Below are 15,043 nucleotides of genomic sequence, written 5' to 3' on the forward strand. Positions count from 1 at the left end.
ACGTGCTTTGCGTCAAATGTGCCACCGAAAATGGCGATTGCGTGTATTGGGAGGAGAGGCGAAGCCTTCTTGTGCCGTGCGGCTACAGTATAAGGACGCCAACGGCCATACCATGTTGAATACACCGGTTCTCGTCCGATCACCGAAGTTAAGCAACATCTGGCCCGGTTAGTACTTGGATGGGTGACCGCCTGGGAACACCGGGTGCTGTTGGCTCCCTCTCTTCCTTTAAATTTTATGTCACTACACCTGCCAGCCCTCTTTTCATACAAACTCTCAGGTGCGACGAAGATGCTTCCACAAGCATTTAAACTACTGTATTAAACGTAAGATGCGAAATTACAGTAATGAACTCAGTTTGTACAAGAATGCGCGGAGGAAGAGTGCTAGGAACTCGTTGAAAATAACGAAACACTGCGAATCGACAGATGTGCTCTTGAAATGCGTCAGAGCCTACTGTTTTGTAGGAGCGCTAAATTCCAAAAACTAACTACATTAAAAAAAACCTGTTCCCGTCCGACCACCGAAGATAAGCAACAACGTTTATATTCGGATCGGCGACCGCCTGGGAACTCTGGCTGTCTTCATTTCTTGCTTTCTTGTCGCTACCCCTGCCAGCCGTTTTTTCATGCTACCTTTCTCATGTGACAAAGATGCTTCCATACTGATTTTAAACTATCGTAAGATACGATATTAAGGAACTCAGTTTGAAAAGAGTGCGCCAAGGAAGACTTGCAAAGAGTCTCTGGAAATAACAAAACAGTATGAAGTGACAGAAATGTTGTGAAATACGTCAGGGCATATTGTTTTGTAGCAGTGCACAACGGCAAATTTGTAAACAAAAATTTACCTTTCGTCGCTACAAGAGATGGATACTTTGTCGAAAAGCCTGTGTCTTGTGTGCATGTTTTCGCACCTTTCCACGGCACGGCGCGGCACAGAGCTGCTCTGGTAGCTCCGAACGGCCGCACACGTCGCCTCGGACACGCCGGTTCGGCCCGCGCCCATCTCGCAGATGTTCCTCGTGCTTGTGCTGTCATATGGACCGCGACCCGAGCGGCAGCGAGCGGCAGTCGAGCAAAGTCGGGACAAGTCGGGACGGAAGGTGACAGCCGATTATGCACCGTGCGAATTACGCAAATATCTAGAAGCGCGACGCGTGTCAGGCAGGTGAGAACGCTTCTCTCGGTCCAGCAGGACACTGCCACACCCCGCGCAGTCCACCCGCCGCCCGGCCGCGCGCAATCCCTGCGACGGACAACAATAACAAGGTGCGTCTCCCGCGAGTGTCGGAGGCCGCACGAACCAAACGAATGACAGGCGGTGCAACGAGCAGCTGTGTTGTGCGTCTGACCCACGTGGCGGCGCGCCGCACTGCGCGTCGCCTTCGAGGTGGAAGGACGTGCTTTGCGTCAAATGTGCCACCGAAAATGGCGATTGCGTGTATTGGGAGGAGAGGCGAAGCCTTCTTGTGCCGTGCGGCTACAGTATAAGGACGCCAACGGCCATACCATGTTGAATACACCGGTTCTCGTCCGATCACCGAAGTTAAGCAACATCGGGCCCGGTTAGTACTTGGATGGGTGACCGCCTGGGAACACTGGGTGCTGTTGGCTCCCTCTCTTCTTTTAAATTTTATGTCACTACACCTGCCAGCCCTCTTTTCATACAAACTCTCAGGTGCGACGAAGATGCTTCCACAAGCATTTTAAACTACTGTATTAAACGTAAGATGCGAAATTACAGTAATGAACTCAGTTTGTACAAGAATGCGCGGAGGAAGAGTGCTAGGAACTCGTTGAAAATAACGAAACACTGCGAATCGACAGATGTGCTCTTGAAATGCGTCAGAGCCTACTGTTTTGTAGGAGCGCTAAATTCCAAAAACTAACTACATTAAAAAAAACCTGTTCCCGTCCGACCACCGAAGATAAGCAACAACGTTTATATTCGGATCGGCGACCGCCTGGGAACTCTGGCTGTCTTCATTTCTTGCTTTCTTGTCGCTACCCCTGCCAGCCGTTTTTTCATGCTACCTTTCTCATGTGACAAAGATGCTTCCATACTGATTTTAAACTATCGTAAGATACGATATTAAGGAACTCAGTTTGAAAAGAGTGCGCCAAGGAAGACTTGCAAAGAGTCTCTGGAAATAACAAAACAGTATGAAGTGACAGAAATGTTGTGAAATACGTCAGGGCATATTGTTTTGTAGCAGTGCACAACGGCAAATTTGTAAACAAAAATTTACCTTTCGTCGCTACAAGAGATGGATACTTTGTCGAAAAGCCTGTGTCATGTGTGCATGTTTTCGCACCTTTCCACGGCACGGCGCGGCACAGAGCTGCTCTGGTAGCTCCGAACGGCCGCACACGTCGCCTCGGACACGCCGGTTCGGCCCGCGCCCATCTCGCAGATGTTCCTCGTGCTTGTGCTGTCATATGGACCGCGACCCGAGCGGCAGCGAGCGGCAGTCGAGCAAAGTCGGGACAAGTCGGGACGGAAGGTGACAGCCGATTATGCACCGTGCGAATTACGCAAATATCTAGAAGCGCGACGCGTGTCAGGCAGGTGAGAACGCTTCTCTCGGTCCAGCAGGACACTGCCACACCCCGCGCAGTCCACCCGCCGCCCGGCCGCGCGCAATCCCTGCGACGGACAACAATAACAAGGTGCGTCTCCCGCGAGTGTCGGAGGCCGCACGAACCAAACGAATGACAGGCGGTGCAACGAGCAGCTGTGTTGTGCGTCTGACCCACGTGGCGGCGCGCCGCACTGCGCGTCGCCTTCGAGGTGGAAGGACGTGCTTTGCGTCAAATGTGCCACCGAAAATGGCGATTGCGTGTATTGGGAGGAGACGCGAAGCCTTCTTGTGCCGTGCGGCTACAGTATAAGGACGCCAACGGCCATACCATGTTGAATACACCGGTTCTCGTCCGATCACCGAAGTTAAGCAACATCGGGCCCGGTTAGTACTTGGATGGGTGACCGCCTGGGAACACCGGGTGCTGTTGGCTCCCTCTCTTCTTTTAAATTTTATGTCACTACACCTGCCAGCCCTCTTTTCATACAAACTCTCAGGTGCGACGAAGATGCTTCCACAAGCATTTTAAACTACTGTATTAAACGTAAGATGCGAAATTACAGTAATGAACTCAGTTTGTACAAGAATGCGCGGAGGAAGAGTGCTAGGAACTCGTTGAAAATAACGAAACACTGCGAATCGACAGATGTGCTCTTGAAATGCGTCAGAGCCTACTGTTTTGTAGGAGCGCTAAATTCCAAAAACTAACTACATTAAAAAAAACCTGTTCCCGTCCGACCACCGAAGATAAGCAACAACGTTTATATTCGGATCGGCGACCGCCTGGGAACTCTGGCTGTCTTCATTTCTTGCTTTCTTGTCGCTACCCCTGCCAGCCGTTTTTTCATGCTACCTTTCTCATGTGACAAAGATGCTTCCATACTGATTTTAAACTATCGTAAGATACGATATTAAGGAACTCAGTTTGAAAAGAGTGCGCCAAGGAAGACTTGCAAAGAGTCTCTGGAAATAACAAAACAGTATGAAGTGACAGAAATGTTGTGAAATACGTCAGGGCATATTGTTTTGTAGCAGTGCACAACGGCAAATTTGTAAACAAAAATTTACCTTTCGTCGCTACAAGAGATGGATACTTTGTCGAAAAGCCTGTGTCATGTGTGCATGTTTTCGCACCTTTCCACGGCACGGCGCGGCACAGAGCTGCTCTGGTAGCTCCGAACGGCCGCACACGTCGCCTCGGACACGCCGGTTCGGCCCGCGCCCATCTCGCAGATGTTCCTCGTGCTTGTGCTGTCATATGGACCGCGACCCGAGCGGCAGCGAGCGGCAGTCGAGCAAAGTCGGGACAAGTCGGGACGGAAGGTGACAGCCGATTATGCACCGTGCGAATTACGCAAATATCTAGAAGCGCGACGCGTGTCAGGCAGGTGAGAACGCTTCTCTCGGTCCAGCAGGACACTGCCACACCCCGCGCAGTCCACCCGCCGCCCGGCCGCGCGCAATCCCTGCGACGGACAACAATAACAAGGTGCGTCTCCCGCGAGTGTCGGAGGCCGCACGAACCAAACGAATGACAGGCGGTGCAACGAGCAGCTGTGTTGTGCGTCTGACCCACGTGGCGGCGCGCCGCACTGCGCGTCGCCTTCGAGGTGGAAGGACGTGCTTTGCGTCAAATGTGCCACCGAAAATGGCGATTGCGTGTATTGGGAGGAGAGGCGAAGCCTTCTTGTGCCGTGCGGCTACAGTATAAGGACGCCAACGGCCATACCATGTTGAATACACCGGTTCTCGTCCGATCACCGAAGTTAAGCAACATCGGGCCCGGTTAGTACTTGGATGGGTGACCGCCTGGGAACACCGGGTGCTGTTGGCTCCCTCTCTTCTTTTAAATTTTATGTCACTACACCTGCCAGCCCTCTTTTCATACAAACTCTCAGGTGCGACGAAGATGCTTCCACAAGCATTTTAAACTACTGTATTAAACGTAAGATGCGAAATTACAGTAATGAACTCAGTTTGTACAAGAATGCGCGGAGGAAGAGTGCTAGGAACTCGTTGAAAATAACGAAACACTGCGAATCGACAGATGTGCTCTTGAAATGCGTCAGAGCCTACTGTTTTGTAGGAGCGCTAAATTCCAAAAACTAACTACATTAAAAAAAACCTGTTCCCGTCCGACCACCGAAGATAAGCAACAACGTTTATATTCGGATCGGCGACCGCCTGGGAACTCTGGCTGTCTTCATTTCTTGCTTTCTTGTCGCTACCCCTGCCAGCCGTTTTTTCATGCTACCTTTCTCATGTGACAAAGATGCTTCCATACTGATTTTAAACTATCGTAAGATACGATATTAAGGAACTCAGTTTGAAAAGAGTGCGCCAAGGAAGACTTGCAAAGAGTCTCTGGAAATAACAAAACAGTATGAAGTGACAGAAATGTTGTGAAATACGTCAGGGCATATTGTTTTGTAGCAGTGCACAACGGCAAATTTGTAAACAAAAATTTACCTTTCGTCGCTACAAGAGATGGATACTTTGTCGAAAAGCCTGTGTCTTGTGTGCATGTTTTCGCACCTTTCCACGGCACGGCGCGGCACAGAGCTGCTCTGGTAGCTCCGAACGGCCGCACACGTCGCCTCGGACACGCCGGTTCGGCCCGCGCCCATCTCGCAGATGTTCCTCGTGCTTGTGCTGTCATATGGACCGCGACCCGAGCGGCAGCGAGCGGCAGTCGAGCAAAGTCGGGACAAGTCGGGACGGAAGGTGACAGCCGATTATGCACCGTGCGAATTACGCAAATATCTAGAAGCGCGACGCGTGTCAGGCAGGTGAGAACGCTTCTCTCGGTCCAGCAGGACACTGCCACACCCCGCGCAGTCCACCCGCCGCCCGGCCGCGCGCAATCCCTGCGACGGACAACAATAACAAGGTGCGTCTCCCGCGAGTGTCGGAGGCCGCACGAACCAAACGAATGACAGGCGGTGCAACGAGCAGCTGTGTTGTGCGTCTGACCCACGTGGCGGCGCGCCGCACTGCGCGTCGCCTTCGAGGTGGAAGGACGTGCTTTGCGTCAAATGTGCCACCGAAAATGGCGATTGCGTGTATTGGGAGGAGAGGCGAAGCCTTCTTGTGCCGTGCGGCTACAGTATAAGGACGCCAACGGCCATACCATGTTGAATACACCGGTTCTCGTCCGATCACCGAAGTTAAGCAACATCTGGCCCGGTTAGTACTTGGATGGGTGACCGCCTGGGAACACCGGGTGCTGTTGGCTCCCTCTCTTCCTTTAAATTTTATGTCACTACACCTGCCAGCCCTCTTTTCATACAAACTCTCAGGTGCGACGAAGATGCTTCCACAAGCATTTAAACTACTGTATTAAACGTAAGATGCGAAATTACAGTAATGAACTCAGTTTGTACAAGAATGCGCGGAGGAAGAGTGCTAGGAACTCGTTGAAAATAACGAAACACTGCGAATCGACAGATGTGCTCTTGAAATGCGTCAGAGCCTACTGTTTTGTAGGAGCGCTAAATTCCAAAAACTAACTACATTAAAAAAAACCTGTTCCCGTCCGACCACCGAAGATAAGCAACAACGTTTATATTCGGATCGGCGACCGCCTGGGAACTCTGGCTGTCTTCATTTCTTGCTTTCTTGTCGCTACCCCTGCCAGCCGTTTTTTCATGCTACCTTTCTCATGTGACAAAGATGCTTCCATACTGATTTTAAACTATCGTAAGATACGATATTAAGGAACTCAGTTTGAAAAGAGTGCGCCAAGGAAGACTTGCAAAGAGTCTCTGGAAATAACAAAACAGTATGAAGTGACAGAAATGTTGTGAAATACGTCAGGGCATATTGTTTTGTAGCAGTGCACAACGGCAAATTTGTAAACAAAAATTTACCTTTCGTCGCTACAAGAGATGGATACTTTGTCGAAAAGCCTGTGTCTTGTGTGCATGTTTTCGCACCTTTCCACGGCACGGCGCGGCACAGAGCTGCTCTGGTAGCTCCGAACGGCCGCACACGTCGCCTCGGACACGCCGGTTCGGCCCGCGCCCATCTCGCAGATGTTCCTCGTGCTTGTGCTGTCATATGGACCGCGACCCGAGCGGCAGCGAGCGGCAGTCGAGCAAAGTCGGGACAAGTCGGGACGGAAGGTGACAGCCGATTATGCACCGTGCGAATTACGCAAATATCTAGAAGCGCGACGCGTGTCAGGCAGGTGAGAACGCTTCTCTCGGTCCAGCAGGACACTGCCACACCCCGCGCAGTCCACCCGCCGCCCGGCCGCGCGCAATCCCTGCGACGGACAACAATAACAAGGTGCGTCTCCCGCGAGTGTCGGAGGCCGCACGAACCAAACGAATGACAGGCGGTGCAACGAGCAGCTGTGTTGTGCGTCTGACCCACGTGGCGGCGCGCCGCACTGCGCGTCGCCTTCGAGGTGGAAGGACGTGCTTTGCGTCAAATGTGCCACCGAAAATGGCGATTGCGTGTATTGGGAGGAGACGCGAAGCCTTCTTGTGCCGTGCGGCTACAGTATAAGGACGCCAACGGCCATACCATGTTGAATACACCGGTTCTCGTCCGATCACCGAAGTTAAGCAACATCGGGCCCGGTTAGTACTTGGATGGGTGACCGCCTGGGAACACCGGGTGCTGTTGGCTCCCTCTCTTCTTTTAAATTTTATGTCACTACACCTGCCAGCCCTCTTTTCATACAAACTCTCAGGTGCGACGAAGATGCTTCCACAAGCATTTTAAACTACTGTATTAAACGTAAGATGCGAAATTACAGTAATGAACTCAGTTTGTACAAGAATGCGCGGAGGAAGAGTGCTAGGAACTCGTTGAAAATAACGAAACACTGCGAATCGACAGATGTGCTCTTGAAATGCGTCAGAGCCTACTGTTTTGTAGGAGCGCTAAATTCCAAAAACTAACTACATTAAAAAAAACCTGTTCCCGTCCGACCACCGAAGATAAGCAACAACGTTTATATTCGGATCGGCGACCGCCTGGGAACTCTGGCTGTCTTCATTTCTTGCTTTCTTGTCGCTACCCCTGCCAGCCGTTTTTTCATGCTACCTTTCTCATGTGACAAAGATGCTTCCATACTGATTTTAAACTATCGTAAGATACGATATTAAGGAACTCAGTTTGAAAAGAGTGCGCCAAGGAAGACTTGCAAAGAGTCTCTGGAAATAACAAAACAGTATGAAGTGACAGAAATGTTGTGAAATACGTCAGGGCATATTGTTTTGTAGCAGTGCACAACGGCAAATTTGTAAACAAAAATTTACCTTTCGTCGCTACAAGAGATGGATACTTTGTCGAAAAGCCTGTGTCATGTGTGCATGTTTTCGCACCTTTCCACGGCACGGCGCGGCACAGAGCTGCTCTGGTAGCTCCGAACGGCCGCACACGTCGCCTCGGACACGCCGGTTCGGCCCGCGCCCATCTCGCAGATGTTCCTCGTGCTTGTGCTGTCATATGGACCGCGACCCGAGCGGCAGCGAGCGGCAGTCGAGCAAAGTCGGGACAAGTCGGGACGGAAGGTGACAGCCGATTATGCACCGTGCGAATTACGCAAATATCTAGAAGCGCGACGCGTGTCAGGCAGGTGAGAACGCTTCTCTCGGTCCAGCAGGACACTGCCACACCCCGCGCAGTCCACCCGCCGCCCGGCCGCGCGCAATCCCTGCGACGGACAACAATAACAAGGTGCGTCTCCCGCGAGTGTCGGAGGCCGCACGAACCAAACGAATGACAGGCGGTGCAACGAGCAGCTGTGTTGTGCGTCTGACCCACGTGGCGGCGCGCCGCACTGCGCGTCGCCTTCGAGGTGGAAGGACGTGCTTTGCGTCAAATGTGCCACCGAAAATGGCGATTGCGTGTATTGGGAGGAGAGGCGAAGCCTTCTTGTGCCGTGCGGCTACAGTATAAGGACGCCAACGGCCATACCATGTTGAATACACCGGTTCTCGTCCGATCACCGAAGTTAAGCAACATCGGGCCCGGTTAGTACTTGGATGGGTGACCGCCTGGGAACACCGGGTGCTGTTGGCTCCCTCTCTTCTTTTAAATTTTATGTCACTACACCTGCCAGCCCTCTTTTCATACAAACTCTCAGGTGCGACGAAGATGCTTCCACAAGCATTTTAAACTACTGTATTAAACGTAAGATGCGAAATTACAGTAATGAACTCAGTTTGTACAAGAATGCGCGGAGGAAGAGTGCTAGGAACTCGTTGAAAATAACGAAACACTGCGAATCGACAGATGTGCTCTTGAAATGCGTCAGAGCCTACTGTTTTGTAGGAGCGCTAAATTCCAAAAACTAACTACATTAAAAAAAACCTGTTCCCGTCCGACCACCGAAGATAAGCAACAACGTTTATATTCGGATCGGCGACCGCCTGGGAACTCTGGCTGTCTTCATTTCTTGCTTTCTTGTCGCTACCCCTGCCAGCCGTTTTTTCATGCTACCTTTCTCATGTGACAAAGATGCTTCCATACTGATTTTAAACTATCGTAAGATACGATATTAAGGAACTCAGTTTGAAAAGAGTGCGCCAAGGAAGACTTGCAAAGAGTCTCTGGAAATAACAAAACAGTATGAAGTGACAGAAATGTTGTGAAATACGTCAGGGCATATTGTTTTGTAGCAGTGCACAACGGCAAATTTGTAAACAAAAATTTACCTTTCGTCGCTACAAGAGATGGATACTTTGTCGAAAAGCCTGTGTCTTGTGTGCATGTTTTCGCACCTTTCCACGGCACGGCGCGGCACAGAGCTGCTCTGGTAGCTCCGAACGGCCGCACACGTCGCCTCGGACACGCCGGTTCGGCCCGCGCCCATCTCGCAGATGTTCCTCGTGCTTGTGCTGTCATATGGACCGCGACCCGAGCGGCAGCGAGCGGCAGTCGAGCAAAGTCGGGACAAGTCGGGACGGAAGGTGACAGCCGATTATGCACCGTGCGAATTACGCAAATATCTAGAAGCGCGACGCGTGTCAGGCAGGTGAGAACGCTTCTCTCGGTCCAGCAGGACACTGCCACACCCCGCGCAGTCCACCCGCCGCCCGGCCGCGCGCAATCCCTGCGACGGACAACAATAACAAGGTGCGTCTCCCGCGAGTGTCGGAGGCCGCACGAACCAAACGAATGACAGGCGGTGCAACGAGCAGCTGTGTTGTGCGTCTGACCCACGTGGCGGCGCGCCGCACTGCGCGTCGCCTTCGAGGTGGAAGGACGTGCTTTGCGTCAAATGTGCCACCGAAAATGGCGATTGCGTGTATTGGGAGGAGAGGCGAAGCCTTCTTGTGCCGTGCGGCTACAGTATAAGGACGCCAACGGCCATACCATGTTGAATACACCGGTTCTCGTCCGATCACCGAAGTTAAGCAACATCTGGCCCGGTTAGTACTTGGATGGGTGACCGCCTGGGAACACCGGGTGCTGTTGGCTCCCTCTCTTCCTTTAAATTTTATGTCACTACACCTGCCAGCCCTCTTTTCATACAAACTCTCAGGTGCGACGAAAATGCTTCCACAAGCATTTAAACTACTGTATTAAACGTAAGATGCGAAATTACAGTAATGAACTCAGTTTGTACAAGAATGCGCGGAGGAAGAGTGCTAGGAACTCGTTGAAAATAACGAAACACTGCGAATCGACAGATGTGCTCTTGAAATGCGTCAGAGCCTACTGTTTTGTAGGAGCGCTAAATTCCAAAAACTAACTACATTAAAAAAAACCTGTTCCCGTCCGACCACCGAAGATAAGCAACAACGTTTATATTCGGATCGGCGACCGCCTGGGAACTCTGGCTGTCTTCATTTCTTGCTTTCTTGTCGCTACCCCTGCCAGCCGTTTTTTCATGCTACCTTTCTCATGTGACAAAGATGCTTCCATACTGATTTTAAACTATCGTAAGATACGATATTAAGGAACTCAGTTTGAAAAGAGTGCGCCAAGGAAGACTTGCAAAGAGTCTCTGGAAATAACAAAACAGTATGAAGTGACAGAAATGTTGTGAAATACGTCAGGGCATATTGTTTTGTAGCAGTGCACAACGGCAAATTTGTAAACAAAAATTTACCTTTCGTCGCTACAAGAGATGGATACTTTGTCGAAAAGCCTGTGTCTTGTGTGCATGTTTTCGCACCTTTCCACGGCACGGCGCGGCACAGAGCTGCTCTGGTAGCTCCGAACGGCCGCACACGTCGCCTCGGACACGCCGGTTCGGCCCGCGCCCATCTCGCAGATGTTCCTCGTGCTTGTGCTGTCATATGGACCGCGACCCGAGCGGCAGCGAGCGGCAGTCGAGCAAAGTCGGGACAAGTCGGGACGGAAGGTGACAGCCGATTATGCACCGTGCGAATTACGCAAATATCTAGAAGCGCGACGCGTGTCAGGCAGGTGAGAACGCTTCTCTCGGTCCAGCAGGACACTGCCACACCCCGCGCAGTCCACCCGCCGCCCGGCCGCGCGCAATCCCTGCGACGGACAACAATAACAAGGTGCGTCTCCCGCGAGTGTCGGAGGCCGCACGAACCAAACGAATGACAGGCGGTGCAACGAGCAGCTGTGTTGTGCGTCTGACCCACGTGGCGGCGCGCCGCACTGCGCGTCGCCTTCGAGGTGGAAGGACGTGCTTTGCGTCAAATGTGCCACCGAAAATGGCGATTGCGTGTATTGGGAGGAGACGCGAAGCCTTCTTGTGCCGTGCGGCTACAGTATAAGGACGCCAACGGCCATACCATGTTGAATACACCGGTTCTCGTCCGATCACCGAAGTTAAGCAACATCGGGCCCGGTTAGTACTTGGATGGGTGACCGCCTGGGAACACCGGGTGCTGTTGGCTCCCTCTCTTCTTTTAAATTTTATGTCACTACACCTGCCAGCCCTCTTTTCATACAAACTCTCAGGTGCGACGAAGATGCTTCCACAAGCATTTTAAACTACTGTATTAAACGTAAGATGCGAAATTACAGTAATGAACTCAGTTTGTACAAGAATGCGCGGAGGAAGAGTGCTAGGAACTCGTTGAAAATAACGAAACACTGCGAATCGACAGATGTGCTCTTGAAATGCGTCAGAGCCTACTGTTTTGTAGGAGCGCTAAATTCCAAAAACTAACTACATTAAAAAAAACCTGTTCCCGTCCGACCACCGAAGATAAGCAACAACGTTTATATTCGGATCGGCGACCGCCTGGGAACTCTGGCTGTCTTCATTTCTTGCTTTCTTGTCGCTACCCCTGCCAGCCGTTTTTTCATGCTACCTTTCTCATGTGACAAAGATGCTTCCATACTGATTTTAAACTATCGTAAGATACGATATTAAGGAACTCAGTTTGAAAAGAGTGCGCCAAGGAAGACTTGCAAAGAGTCTCTGGAAATAACAAAACAGTATGAAGTGACAGAAATGTTGTGAAATACGTCAGGGCATATTGTTTTGTAGCAGTGCACAACGGCAAATTTGTAAACAAAAATTTACCTTTCGTCGCTACAAGAGATGGATACTTTGTCGAAAAGCCTGTGTCATGTGTGCATGTTTTCGCACCTTTCCACGGCACGGCGCGGCACAGAGCTGCTCTGGTAGCTCCGAACGGCCGCACACGTCGCCTCGGACACGCCGGTTCGGCCCGCGCCCATCTCGCAGATGTTCCTCGTGCTTGTGCTGTCATATGGACCGCGACCCGAGCGGCAGCGAGCGGCAGTCGAGCAAAGTCGGGACAAGTCGGGACGGAAGGTGACAGCCGATTATGCACCGTGCGAATTACGCAAATATCTAGAAGCGCGACGCGTGTCAGGCAGGTGAGAACGCTTCTCTCGGTCCAGCAGGACACTGCCACACCCCGCGCAGTCCACCCGCCGCCCGGCCGCGCGCAATCCCTGCGACGGACAACAATAACAAGGTGCGTCTCCCGCGAGTGTCGGAGGCCGCACGAACCAAACGAATGACAGGCGGTGCAACGAGCAGCTGTGTTGTGCGTCTGACCCACGTGGCGGCGCGCCGCACTGCGCGTCGCCTTCGAGGTGGAAGGACGTGCTTTGCGTCAAATGTGCCACCGAAAATGGCGATTGCGTGTATTGGGAGGAGAGGCGAAGCCTTCTTGTGCCGTGCGGCTACAGTATAAGGACGCCAACGGCCATACCATGTTGAATACACCGGTTCTCGTCCGATCACCGAAGTTAAGCAACATCGGGCCCGGTTAGTACTTGGATGGGTGACCGCCTGGGAACACCGGGTGCTGTTGGCTCCCTCTCTTCTTTTAAATTTTATGTCACTACACCTGCCAGCCCTCTTTTCATACAAACTCTCAGGTGCGACGAAGATGCTTCCACAAGCATTTTAAACTACTGTATTAAACGTAAGATGCGAAATTACAGTAATGAACTCAGTTTGTACAAGAATGCGCGGAGGAAGAGTGCTAGGAACTCGTTGAAAATAACGAAACACTGCGAATCGACAGATGTGCTCTTGAAATGCGTCAGAGCCTACTGTTTTGTAGGAGCGCTAAATTCCAAAAACTAACTACATTAAAAAAAACCTGTTCCCGTCCGACCACCGAAGATAAGCAACAACGTTTATATTCGGATCGGCGACCGCCTGGGAACTCTGGCTGTCTTCATTTCTTGCTTTCTTGTCGCTACCCCTGCCAGCCGTTTTTTCATGCTACCTTTCTCATGTGACAAAGATGCTTCCATACTGATTTTAAACTATCGTAAGATACGATATTAAGGAACTCAGTTTGAAAAGAGTGCGCCAAGGAAGACTTGCAAAGAGTCTCTGGAAATAACAAAACAGTATGAAGTGACAGAAATGTTGTGAAATACGTCAGGGCATATTGTTTTGTAGCAGTGCACAACGGCAAATTTGTAAACAAAAATTTACCTTTCGTCGCTACAAGAGATGGATACTTTGTCGAAAAGCCTGTGTCTTGTGTGCATGTTTTCGCACCTTTCCACGGCACGGCGCGGCACAGAGCTGCTCTGGTAGCTCCGAACGGCCGCACACGTCGCCTCGGACACGCCGGTTCGGCCCGCGCCCATCTCGCAGATGTTCCTCGTGCTTGTGCTGTCATATGGACCGCGACCCGAGCGGCAGCGAGCGGCAGTCGAGCAAAGTCGGGACAAGTCGGGACGGAAGGTGACAGCCGATTATGCACCGTGCGAATTACGCAAATATCTAGAAGCGCGACGCGTGTCAGGCAGGTGAGAACGCTTCTCTCGGTCCAGCAGGACACTGCCACACCCCGCGCAGTCCACCCGCCGCCCGGCCGCGCGCAATCCCTGCGACGGACAACAATAACAAGGTGCGTCTCCCGCGAGTGTCGGAGGCCGCACGAACCAAACGAATGACAGGCGGTGCAACGAGCAGCTGTGTTGTGCGTCTGACCCACGTGGCGGCGCGCCGCACTGCGCGTCGCCTTCGAGGTGGAAGGACGTGCTTTGCGTCAAATGTGCCACCGAAAATGGCGATTGCGTGTATTGGGAGGAGAGGCGAAGCCTTCTTGTGCCGTGCGGCTACAGTATAAGGACGCCAACGGCCATACCATGTTGAATACACCGGTTCTCGTCCGATCACCGAAGTTAAGCAACATCTGGCCCGGTTAGTACTTGGATGGGTGACCGCCTGGGAACACCGGGTGCTGTTGGCTCCCTCTCTTCCTTTAAATTTTATGTCACTACACCTGCCAGCCCTCTTTTCATACAAACTCTCAGGTGCGACGAAAATGCTTCCACAAGCATTTAAACTACTGTATTAAACGTAAGATGCGAAATTACAGTAATGAACTCAGTTTGTACAAGAATGCGCGGAGGAAGAGTGCTAGGAACTCGTTGAAAATAACGAAACACTGCGAATCGACAGATGTGCTCTTGAAATGCGTCAGAGCCTACTGTTTTGTAGGAGCGCTAAATTCCAAAAACTAACTACATTAAAAAAAACCTGTTCCCGTCCGACCACCGAAGATAAGCAACAACGTTTATATTCGGATCGGCGACCGCCTGGGAACTCTGGCTGTCTTCATTTCTTGCTTTCTTGTCGCTACCCCTGCCAGCCGTTTTTTCATGCTACCTTTCTCATGTGACAAAGATGCTTCCATACTGATTTTAAACTATCGTAAGATACGATATTAAGGAACTCAGTTTGAAAAGAGTGCGCCAAGGAAGACTTGCAAAGAGTCTCTGGAAATAACAAAACAGTATGAAGTGACAGAAATGTTGTGAAATACGTCAGGGCATATTGTTTTGTAGCAGTGCACAACGGCAAATTTGTAAACAAAAATTTACCTTTCGTCGCTACAAGAGATGGATACTTTGTCGAAAAGCCTGTGTCTTGTGTGCATGTTTTCGCACCTTTCCACGGCACGGCGCGGCACAGAGCTGCTCTGGTAGCTCCGAACGGCCGCACACGTCGCCTCGGACACGCCGGTTCGGCCCGCGCCCATCTCGCAGATGTTCCTCGTGCTTGTGCTG

At 51.4% G+C, this 15,043-nt stretch overlaps 11 non-coding genes across 11 annotated transcripts; all 11 read left to right on the top strand.

Annotated features, from left to right (window-relative positions):
* The first annotated feature begins 97 nt into the window (after window positions 1-97).
* On the top strand, window positions 98-216 carry LOC126321860 (5S ribosomal RNA). Its single transcript, XR_007558592.1, has one exon. It is a non-coding gene; the product is annotated as a 5S ribosomal RNA (ribosomal RNA).
* A 1,281-nt stretch (window positions 217-1,497) lies between these two features.
* LOC126321852 (5S ribosomal RNA) lies at window positions 1,498-1,616 on the top strand. Its single transcript, XR_007558584.1, has one exon. It is a non-coding gene; the product is annotated as a 5S ribosomal RNA (ribosomal RNA).
* Window positions 1,617-2,898: 1,282 nt separating this feature from the next.
* Window positions 2,899-3,017, top strand: LOC126321892 (5S ribosomal RNA). Its single transcript, XR_007558623.1, has one exon. It is a non-coding gene; the product is annotated as a 5S ribosomal RNA (ribosomal RNA).
* Window positions 3,018-4,299: 1,282 nt separating this feature from the next.
* On the top strand, window positions 4,300-4,418 carry LOC126321893 (5S ribosomal RNA). The gene has a single exon (XR_007558624.1). It is a non-coding gene; the product is annotated as a 5S ribosomal RNA (ribosomal RNA).
* A 1,282-nt stretch (window positions 4,419-5,700) lies between these two features.
* LOC126321862 (5S ribosomal RNA) lies at window positions 5,701-5,819 on the top strand. Its single transcript, XR_007558594.1, has one exon. It is a non-coding gene; the product is annotated as a 5S ribosomal RNA (ribosomal RNA).
* A 1,281-nt stretch (window positions 5,820-7,100) lies between these two features.
* Window positions 7,101-7,219, top strand: LOC126321895 (5S ribosomal RNA). The gene has a single exon (XR_007558626.1). It is a non-coding gene; the product is annotated as a 5S ribosomal RNA (ribosomal RNA).
* Window positions 7,220-8,501: 1,282 nt separating this feature from the next.
* On the top strand, window positions 8,502-8,620 carry LOC126321897 (5S ribosomal RNA). The gene has a single exon (XR_007558627.1). It is a non-coding gene; the product is annotated as a 5S ribosomal RNA (ribosomal RNA).
* A 1,282-nt stretch (window positions 8,621-9,902) lies between these two features.
* Window positions 9,903-10,021, top strand: LOC126321863 (5S ribosomal RNA). Its single transcript, XR_007558595.1, has one exon. It is a non-coding gene; the product is annotated as a 5S ribosomal RNA (ribosomal RNA).
* Window positions 10,022-11,302: 1,281 nt separating this feature from the next.
* On the top strand, window positions 11,303-11,421 carry LOC126321898 (5S ribosomal RNA). Its single transcript, XR_007558628.1, has one exon. It is a non-coding gene; the product is annotated as a 5S ribosomal RNA (ribosomal RNA).
* Window positions 11,422-12,703: 1,282 nt separating this feature from the next.
* On the top strand, window positions 12,704-12,822 carry LOC126321899 (5S ribosomal RNA). The gene has a single exon (XR_007558629.1). It is a non-coding gene; the product is annotated as a 5S ribosomal RNA (ribosomal RNA).
* Window positions 12,823-14,104: 1,282 nt separating this feature from the next.
* On the top strand, window positions 14,105-14,223 carry LOC126321864 (5S ribosomal RNA). The gene has a single exon (XR_007558596.1). It is a non-coding gene; the product is annotated as a 5S ribosomal RNA (ribosomal RNA).
* The last annotated feature ends 820 nt before the right edge of the window (window positions 14,224-15,043 follow it).

The sequence above is a fragment of the Schistocerca gregaria genome, unplaced genomic scaffold (genome assembly GCF_023897955.1).
Source record: "Schistocerca gregaria isolate iqSchGreg1 unplaced genomic scaffold, iqSchGreg1.2 ptg000774l, whole genome shotgun sequence".
In the NCBI taxonomy this organism is placed as follows: Eukaryota; Metazoa; Arthropoda; class Insecta; order Orthoptera; family Acrididae; genus Schistocerca; species Schistocerca gregaria.